The sequence below is a fragment of the Ochotona princeps genome, chromosome 13 (genome assembly GCF_030435755.1).
Source record: "Ochotona princeps isolate mOchPri1 chromosome 13, mOchPri1.hap1, whole genome shotgun sequence".
In the NCBI taxonomy this organism is placed as follows: Eukaryota; Metazoa; Chordata; class Mammalia; order Lagomorpha; family Ochotonidae; genus Ochotona; species Ochotona princeps.
The window spans coordinates 4,259,668-4,268,415 of record NC_080844.1 but is presented as its reverse complement, the minus strand read 5'-3'; positions in this window follow the sequence as shown (position 1 = coordinate 4,268,415).

The window sequence follows — 8,748 nt, the reverse complement described above, 5'->3', positions numbered from 1 at the left end:
ATCCCAGCCACAGATCTTGTGCATGCCAGTGGTAGCTCTGATCCAGCTTGGCATAACCCCTCTCCTGTCTTGGCCTTTGCCTTCTGATGCTGTAGCCTGATTTGACCTAGCCAGCCCCCAGTCCCAACTCTCAATGGCATGTGCTGGAACCTGGCCCTGCTTGGTCTGCTCTCATCCCTGGCTCATGTACACTGGTAGGTGTGACAGCCTAGCCCAGCATGATGTGCGCTCCAGCCTGGTTTCTGCACTTGCCGGTGAGCTAAGGTTTGCTTGGCCCTGTCCAGTCTGTCCCCTTCCAAAACCAACCCACACTTTAGCCAACAGTTGGAACTACCTTGCCCAGCCTGCCTTTCTGCATTTCTGCAGGGTTTGGCCCACAAATCCCCCACAGAATCTACCTCCAGACCTGGTTCTTTCACGTGCTGGTTAGTGTCATGGCCCTGCCTAATGTGACCTGTCCTCTGTTCCAACATTCAGTCGAGGTACTAGGATCTAGTCCTTCTAGACAGGCCCCCAGCCCTAGCTTCCGTGTGGACTGGTGGTGGTGGTGGTGGTGATCAGGAGTTTTCCATGCGTACAAACCCAACTCCGGATTGCTGTGTGGGCTGGTGAATCAGTCTGACCCATGCAAAGCTTCCAATCTCTCCCCTCCAAACCCCCAGGTCTCAGTCCACTTGCTTACCTGTAAGTACAGTGGCCCTGTTCTTGGGTGTCCCTCAGGATTCATTCCTCACGTACACATACTGTGGCTTTATCCATGAATGTCCTTAGGCAGTAATTCCAGACCCCCAAGACCCCAGAGCTCACTGCCGGCTAGTGTGAGAAGCCTGGCTCTGTTGTTGCTCTGGCCACCCATAAGCCCAGAATTTGCCCATAGCTTGGCAGTGATGGATGGGGAACTGGGATCCTCAGTGGGAAACTTGGCCTGGCACAGGTTCTCCCAGCCACGGCCACATGGCTGGAAGATTCAGACACCCGCATCTCTGAGCAGACTTACCTGGACTCCAGAATAAATCTCTTAAAACAATGACCGCTCACTGAACTGGTCAGGACATTATGCTACTAGGCTGGCAGTTTTGTAGTTGTTAAGCATTGTCTAACTCTACCATATGTCCTTGGTTCAGTTTCTGTATTTGACATTTCCATTCAATTTACTGAAGAAACCCACCAGAGGAGGAGGCACTTGGCCCAGCAATTGGGATGCCTGTATTCCATATTGGTATGATTGGGTTTGAGTCCTGGCTTCCTGCTGATGCAGCTCCTGGGACACACCTAGTAGTTGGGTCCCTGCTCATATAGGAGGCCTGGACAGAGTTCCTGGCTCCTGGTTGCTTGCTCCGGCCTGGCCTAGCCTCAGCCCCAGCTGTTGTAGAAATTTGGAGAAGGAACAAGCAGATTGGAGGGGGAAATCTCTCTTTGTCTCTCTGTTGTTCAAACAGATTAAAAAAAAAACACAAAAGATTGATTGATAACAGCTGTGGCTATGCCAGGCCAAAGGCGCGAGCCTGGAACTCCATGCTGGTCTCCCATGTGGGTGATAGTGGCTCATGCACTTGAACCATCTGCTGCTTTCGCAAGCACTTAGCAGGGAGCTGGATCAGAAGTGGAGCAGCTGAGATTCACCCGGTGCTTACATGGGATGCTGGTGTCACAGGCAGCACTTTAACCCACTGTGCCACAGCTGGCCCCATATCAAATAGCTTTTAAGAAGAAAAGTTCACAAACCAAACCCTGTCCTCTCAAGTTGTCCCTTCCTCCCGCAGTCCCTGGATCTCATCAGCTTGCACCAGGGCAATGGACGTAGCCTCTCCTGTTCCCTCTGGCATCCCATGCCAGGCAGAGGGCCAGACCCATTAGAATCACTTGCTGCAACTGTACGTTGCATGCCTGCGTGCATGAAGGCCAGTCCACACTGAGAGAGAACCCTGTGTCTCCAGTGACCAGATTGGTAACCACTGGCTTCCTAACGCACTGCAGCCTATGTCCAGCAGCGGCTGCTCTCTGCGTTCCCTCACACTAGCCTGCCTTGCTTACTGATCTCGCCATGTCACCATGTACCCAGCACACCCATGGCAGCCAATGCTTCTTCCAGTTCTCTGAAACCCTACACCCCAGGGACCCCAAGAGGGAAGTTACAGGGCTCAGTTGACAGTGGAGAAAACAGGAAGCTGTTCTGGGTTGGGCCCGGGCTAGAAGTCAGGGTAGCGGGGTTAGGTTGTTTGCCACAGCCTCTCACAACCATTGGAATCCTCTCTTAAGAATTAGCGTTTCTAAATGAAACGTGACTCTCCCACCCATGAATTTGCATTGTTAGCTTTTGTGTTTTTTTTAAATCAAATGCTAGACATGCAATTTGAATGTGGGGAGATGACAGTGCAGAATTCAAATTCTGAGGCAGGCCAGGTGTGGTCTGTTGGAGGCTTATAAAACAAGGAGTTCCTCTGGACAGGGCAGAGGAATCCTAATGTACAACTGGGATGTGTTCCCAATGGGAACAATAATTTATTCAAAGCTTCCCCAACATGTAACCTCTGAGTGAAACCCGGGTCCCCCTAACCGCTCCTTCTGCTCTTAATGAAGCTTTCTACTGTGTTCCCTGTCTCGGCCACAGGCAGTCCACAGTGATGGCCCCTGACTGCATGAGGTTAGGAGGAGGGAACAGCTTCTGCTTCTCACTTCATCTTCTCCATTTGCATAGTTTTCCTAGTGTCCCCAGGCTGTGAGCCCGAGCACTTCTTGTCCCCCGAGGCCCTCAGCCTTCCCCTAGGTGCAGTAGCTCATCTGGTGAGTGCCCTGTGGCTAAGCTGGCACCGTGTCTGAAACCCAGCTTTCCTGGCGTGAAGTGGAAGGGCAGCTCTAGCCGTGTTTCCTTACCAATCCCCTCTTGTAGGATCCGCTCTTGTAGGATCAGGCTGTCGCTGTTCACCCCTCTCCCCTGCGTTCTGTGTGACTGCTTTGTGTTGGGCTGTTAGTCCTGAGAAAGAAAGTCACAGAAAAACACAAGCCTAGGCCTCAAAAGAGACTGTTTGACTTGGCCTCACAGACCAAGTTAGCAGGTCTCACCAGACCAGTGTACCTCCTTAGATACACTTTGCTGTGGTTACCAATAAACCTGCACATAGTTCTTGTTTGGTCCCGGTTTTGTGTCCCAAGAGACACAAGCAAGGCATTCTTCCCACTGTGGCTAGCTGGCGCTCGTGCTGTTGCCTGAGTTGAAATCCTGCTCCCTGCGTGTGTTCTCTTTGCGATCCCAATTCTTGTGGAGCACCTCTGACAAGCGTTACCTTCAGCAGAGTGACCCATGGGGCCTGCAGTGCCCGCCCTAGGGGGGCGTAACTTGAACAGAGTCACTCACAGGAGACATGACGTGAACCAGAAAGGGAGGATTTTCTAGGCCCAGTGGGCAGCATGTTTTGAAAGTCATTAGGAGTCAGAAGTCTCCAAATGGAATTCTGTTCAAAAATTGCTTCCCTAAATGCTTCTTCTGCCAAGCTAATGGGCACTTTAGACAAATCTAAACATCCACACAGTAGCCTGCTTTTCCAGTACATCGTTCCCAGCTTGTCCTCCAGTGGCCTCCCCAGCTCCAGTCTCCTGCTCCCCCTGTCTCTTTCAAGTCTTTCCCCATGTCGGCTACATTCCACCTCTCTGCTTTTTATCCTGGCCCCTACCCTTTCCCGCTAACTCTGCTAAGACCCCAACATGTCAGGTCTCCCTCTCCACACCCATCCCTCTCATAAGCCAGGTGTGCTGGCAATCACAGAATGTAAACCTTGAATGCAAACTAAATTAACAATGGTGATTAAGGCATTACCAATCCAGACCAGGCCAACCAATATTCCTAGAACAATGGGTGACAGTACACACGACCTAGCATTACCAGACAGGCATTAGCTTCTGCCTATGTGGATCAGAACCTCAAACACTCAATCCCAAGTGGCAAAAGCAACTGGGCTTACCTGGAATAGGGCCTACAGAACCTTCCATCTCCTGGAAGTCCACACAAAGACTCAAAACACAGGGCATAGTCTATCAAAAGCCATATCGAAACCATTCCCAATAAAAAAGATGGAGCCAGAATTCAGTCACACAAACAGAGAAAAGATAAATCAATAGGGAACTTTCAGGATAAGTGAAACAACACTTCGCAGTGTTGGAGCTGACATTGCATAGCAAGCTGATCCTCCGCCTGCAGCACTGGCATCCCATATGGACGCTGCTTTGAGTCCTGACTGTGGCATTTCTGGTCCAACTCCCTGCTGATGTGCCTGGGAAAGCAGCAGATGATAACCCAAGTGCCTGGACCCCTGCACCCTCATGGGAGATACAGAAGAAATGTTTGGCTTCTAGCTTCAGCCTGGCTCAGCTCCAACTGCTGCAGCCACTTGGAGATACAGTGGATGGAAGACCTCTCTCTCTCTGTCTCACTCTGCCTTCCAAATAAATAAATAAATAGATCTTTAAAATTTTTTTTGTCTTTTTAAAAGACTGGAAAGCAGCCTGCTCATCTTTGTCAATAAGGTTGAACTTAAAATTGGAGACCCAATTCAAAAGCAGAAATGAGAAAAAGAGAAACAACCCTTTCCCCTGGAAGATAACACCTGATGGACACTTTGCAGGGTTGCAAATATATACAGACCAGGGCCAGAAACTGACCTGTCGCCCTCCAAAAGCAAGGTAGCCATACTACAACCCATCACCTACTGCCACGGACATTTGTGGACATGGCTAAGGAGAGGGACGCTGGAAGAAAAGATTATCTCATGTTATAAATGCAACAATACTGTCCCCCGTCCCCAAGATCAGTGAGGTGCTCTGAGGGTGCAAGGGCCATCATGTCCTGTTATTCCCCATGCACTCAAGGTGACTGAGCCCCAGGTATCACACAGGGTCCTCACAGGTTGCTGTGAGAGCAGCTCCAAGAGACAGGTACACATGGGGAGGTTCCAGGGACCTGCACACGCTGGGCAGGAGCAACAAGTCTGCAGAGATGCATCCTGTCGTGGTCCAGGAGGCCAGAGGCCAGCAGGGCCACACTCCCAGGGGAGGGTCCTGCCTCGTCTTCTCCCAGTTCTGTTGCTTGCTGGCGATCTTGGTGTTCCATGGCATGTAGATGCCACGCCCAGTCACCGCCCTTGTTTTCCTGTGGTTCCTGCCCTGCGTCTCCCTTGTGTCCACATTTCCTTCTTCGCAGGACATCAGCCACTGGATTCAGACCTACCCCGATCCAGCAGGATAAACACTGACTTGGTCACATGAATGAAAGCTCAAATTCAAAGTCATAGGTTCTGGGCGTGAGGACTTCTGAACATGTCTTTGAAGAGGACACAGTGTACACACCACCGAAGGCAGCCTCATCAATTTTCCCCCCAAGATGTATTTGAGAGAGAAAGACAGAGAGATTGGTCCATCCCTTTGGTCCACTCCCTCAAATAGCCACCACAGATAGGTCAAGCTAAAAACGGGAGCCAGGAACTCCTTCTGAGTCTCCCATGTGGGAGGCAGGACCCAGGCACCTCAGCTTCCCAGATGCACCAGCATGAAGCTGGTTTGGAAGCAGTGGCTGGGATGCGAATCGGCACTCTGATACAGATACACACCTATGATAGACATCACAAGTGGCAGGGTACCACAGGCCAGCCAGCCTCATCAATTTCTGATAGAAACAGGTGCTACTCTTTCTACCTTTAACCCTGCCACCTTTACCCCATCTCTTTCTTGGAGTCATCAGACAACCAGTGGAAATCTCTCTTCTCAGCTCTCACCTATCAGCTCTGAGCCCTTGATGGCAAAACACTCTTTCCTCCTCTGGGATATAAGCCCCGCAAACTCCTTCAGCACAGACTCGGGGTGCAGCTAGAACATACCACATCAGTTGCACACTGGAGCCTTTGGAGGTATTGGGGAGATCCTACAGGTCTCCCCTGGTCACCCATATAACTTGAATACACGTCCTTCTCCTCTATTTGATGAATACCCAGAAGAGGAGCTTGGTACTACCCAGTGCTCTATAGGGTCAAAATGCCAAATGGCAGTTCAGCTGGATCCTATCAGACTATTGCACAAATGCCCCCCAATAACGCTTGAAGAGTCAGGGAAAGGATTAGGCGTGTACTTGAAAGTGAGCAAGACCCAAGGGCTTCCAGCAAACACAGTGGAGGATGGCTCAAGTCCTTGTGCCCACATGAGAGTCCTGGAAGGAGCTCTTGGCTCTGGATTGGCACAACAATGACTGTTGCGGCTTGGACTGAACCAGCAGATGGAAGATCTCTTTTTCTCTCTGTAACTCTACCTTTCCAATAAAAATAAAAATCTTTAAATTTTTGTAAAAGAAGGGGAGCCTTGGGATGATCCCTCTTCATTTAGAGAACACTCTGGCTCTGGCTTGGCTTGAGAACCCTGCCCTGAGACACATGTAAGCTGCATTCCACAGCTGACACCGGAAGTCATCAAGTAGGGTATACCATTCCTCAATGGAACTCTTCTTTGTATCCTCAGCTTCCTTTGCCAACCAGCATAAACGACAGCATACACCCGCTACAGCTCGTCAGCTGGAGCCAGAGATCAGAGAGGAAGTACATATAGGAGAGGCAGCTTCATGATTTTAGGGTGCTGGAATACCCCACCAAGATGGACAGCACGTTAAGTGACTTGGTGCTGTATTTCTGCTTGCTAGAGAGGTAGAGACTTATTTTAAAGAGGGAGGGTCTCAGAAAAAAAATGCTAAGATTAAAACTCAAGGAAACCCTGTCACAAATCATCATGTCAGACAAGCAACCTTAGCCACATCTACAACAAAATCTCCAGAGAGATGCAAAAGAGGTCATGAGAAAATGCAAGTATGTAGACCCCAATTCTGAAAAGGAACGAAATGGCAAACACTCAACCATATCCTTCATTTCGAGAACCTCAAGAGAGAGTGGCCTGGTAGCACCAAAGGAGCTAAGTGTCTCCACAAAGCTGTACAGAATGACCGGTTACTATCTGAAGTTGACATGGCAGGTGCCGCTCTAAAGATAGAGGGGGTTATTTAGGGGTCAGCTGTCAGCAGAGAAATTTGTGAAAGTGAGACACAGTCAAGAGCCCAAGCCACCCATAGTCAGGTGGAGTTCATCCAGGTTCCATCTCCAAGGGTGAGGAATATGCTTTCTGTGTGAACACAGTCCCAGCTGTCCAACTCCAGGCCAGCACTATGTGGGTTCCCGCCTCACAGTCAAGGAAGCCAGCCAGAATTCCACACAGTTGCAAGGTCCAAGGGTCCTCGATCCAGAAGGCTGCTTCAGTGAGACACCAGACCAGGCCTTTCTCAGAGAGCCCCCAACAGTAACCAACCTTGACAAGGATGAGGCTAAACCAAGTCATTTGGGGACGATGCACGTCTTCAGATGGTGGGTGATTTCCATCCAAGTCATTGGGCCAAGGCCCCTATCCAATTCCTGTCTTGTTCATGGAAAGCATGCTTGTTTATCCTTCTCATTTTCTACAGACCTCCTGGCTGTCACCCACCATCATGGCCTGTCTCCTCCATTCCCTGTTTGTGCAGTGGTTAGGGCAGGACACATTCCTTCTGTTGTGATGTGTACATGTGTGCATGTCCCGGTGATCTTTATCACCTGCTAGGAACTGAGTCCTCAGATTTATGCTCATGGTATCTGGAGGTGGGGCCTTTGGGAGGTCACTAGATCTGATCAGGTCGTGAAGGTGGGGCTGGTAAGAGGAGGTAGACAGCCCCATGCTAATGAGCCTGCATCAGAAACAGAGCAGCCTGGATTCAAAATGGCGCTCCTATGGATGCCTGTGTACCACAGTTACAGTCCCTGTGTCTTATTCTTATCAGCTGATCACCACGATATTATAGCAACAGAAAGGATGACTGAGTTGACCATGAAGGTGGCTGGATAACCTATGTGATGACCCAAAGAGGGGATTGAGACTGAATGTGCAGACCAGGTCCAGGTCACAGGACTCTGACCACAGCCTCTGCAGCAGCTAGGCCAGGAAGCCAAGCCACAGCCTCCACCGCAATCAACCACAGTTAGGACTTGGTCAACAGCTGCCAGCTTCCCTACTGTGTGTGTGTGTGTGTGCGTGTGTGTGTGCGTGCGTGCGCACGTTCAATTTCTAACTCAGAACCAATCGCAGAAAGCCAAGTATGTTCCCCAAAGTAACCACGTAGACATCCTACTGTCAGTTAGCCTCAGAACCTATGACCTCTCCTTGACTTTTTTAAAACCATTTTTCCCACCCCTCTACTGCCTTTGAACCTCTGCCAAATGCCAGCGATGCTGGCTGAATCCTCTGCTATAGCAAGTTCAGAAAAAGTTTCTGCTGCTTTTTACGTAGATGGCCATGGCCTTTACTTATTTCTACCATGTTAAGGACTACAGGGAGTTTCCCCCTTATCCAGTGGTTTCAATTACCCACAGCCAACTGCAGTCTGAAATGCTAAATAAAAAAAAAAAAATCTAAAAACTAATGTTTTCTAAGTTCTTTTGAAAGATGTGTTTACTTAGTTATTTGAAAGGCATAGTGACACAGAGAGGGGAGAGGCAGGTCTTCCATCTTCTGGTTCCCTCCCCAGTTGGCCACAGCAGCCAGGACACTCCATCTGGCTCTCCCCTGAGTGACAGGGGCCCAAGTATGTTAACAGAAAGCTGGCTTAGAGGTACGGAGTAGCAAAGACTTGAATCAGGCACTCTTATACGGGATGCTGGTGTCCAAGTAGCATCTCAACCTTCCTAAGTTCTA